Raw genomic sequence first — 1,798 nt, 5'->3', positions numbered from 1 at the left:
AAGTTGATGAAATTGAGAAATTTGAGTGTAGATTGATGCTAAATCATTAGGGATTTGGTTTAGTAAGTGTTAGAGTTGATTAGACAAGTTTAAATCATCATATAGATCAAGTTAGGAGTGCTAGAAATCCACCAAAAGGCTTAAAACGAAACTTAGGGGGTAGAGTTGCTCAATTATGCAGAAAATCTGCATAATTCACGCTGGGCGCCACAAAAATGGCGCTGGGCGCCATTTCCTGCTGTTTCCAGCAGAAAGTCACGCTGGGCGCCACAAAACTGGCGCTGGGCGCCATTTCCTGCGGTTTCCAGCAGGAAAAGTCACGCTGGGCGCCCCTAAATGGCGCTGGGCGCAGCTTTCTGCAGTAGCTTTCATTTTTGATAATTTGGGGGGTTCTAGACGTCCGTTTTGGACGTTCTTTAGGTCGTTTTGGAGGTTTTAGACCCTTCCGGAACTATTGGCGATGGTTTCAAAGTCATTTTCCTTGTATAAGTATGAGTTCATTGGATTTTAGATTGTTTGTAGTTTTTTGAAGTGAAATCAATGTTATATATATGTGTGTATGCAAAGTAAAGTTGAAGGGTTACATGTACATGATTTTATATTGATTCAGTGAGATAATGTCATGGTATTTGGTGGTTCATGTGTTGAGTTAAGTTTCAAAGTAAAAGTATGGTTATTGGACGTAATTCCATGATCCTCAAGGGAGGTTACATGGTGGTGCCACTGTAGTTTGTCGTGATTGATCGTATGAATGGCCGGAGTTCAGGATGGGGTTTACCTTGACATTCTAATAACCATCCATGCTCAATTAGAGAGAGATGAGTCATGTGGTGAGAATAGGAGGAGGTCCCAGTCTTGGGTGTCTCCATTTTATATGGGCCAAGATGAGTTTGGTTGGACTTACACTTGTGTGTGGTCGGGTGAAACCCCTCGGCAATGACTTTGCAAAGCAGTAGGGCCACCACAAGTACACAAACCCCTGGAACTCGACATTTCATACTAGTCCGGACGGTCAAATCACGTGGTCTGTCATTGGTATCAATCAAATACATTCATTTACAGTTTGTGTTGTATTATTGTCATTACATGCTTGAAATACTTGATTAACAACATGTTTTATTTTTATTATACCTAACTTACCCTTGCCTTGTATGTTTGTATGTGTTTGTCTTCCCTCTTGCGATGATCATCCAATCCTTTGGATGTGAACAGTAGGTGATGATGTGCCAGTGGAACAAACTTTGGAAGTTGAGGAGGATCCAGCCCCTAGTACTTAGGACTTCCTTTAGCTTTTAGTTGAATAATTGTTATTTTGAAAAACTTCTAGTTCTTATGTTACTATGTTTGGGATTTCTAGAACTTTTAGAACTTGTACTCAAGTTTTAATTTCCTCTTAGTTTCCTTTACGTTTTGGATGACTGTAAAAATATTTAAATACTGTCATCTTTATCTCTTAACTGCTTTCACATATTGTAATAGCTGAATCCTATTATATTATATGTGAATATGATATTTTTGGGATGTTACAGTAGCCAGATGAAAAAGCTTTGTTGAGAATCTTATCAGGGATTGAATAAGTGTGTAATGCTATATTTCTGACATCAGACAACCATTAATTAAACTTTAAAATCAAAAGAGCAAAATTTAAAAGTACTGTCACGGCAATCATTAGAATCTGATTGAAATAGATTTTGGAAGTACCGACTAAATATACATCCTCTTGATTCAGCAGTGGAAGACAAGTAAATCTACACTCATTTTTCTTCTTAATCTATAATTCTACGCTCATCTTCGAAAG

The sequence above is a fragment of the Vigna radiata genome, chromosome 3 (genome assembly GCF_000741045.1).
Source record: "Vigna radiata var. radiata cultivar VC1973A chromosome 3, Vradiata_ver6, whole genome shotgun sequence".
Lineage (NCBI taxonomy): Eukaryota > Viridiplantae > Streptophyta > Magnoliopsida > Fabales > Fabaceae > Vigna > Vigna radiata.
This window is presented reverse-complemented; position numbering follows the sequence as displayed.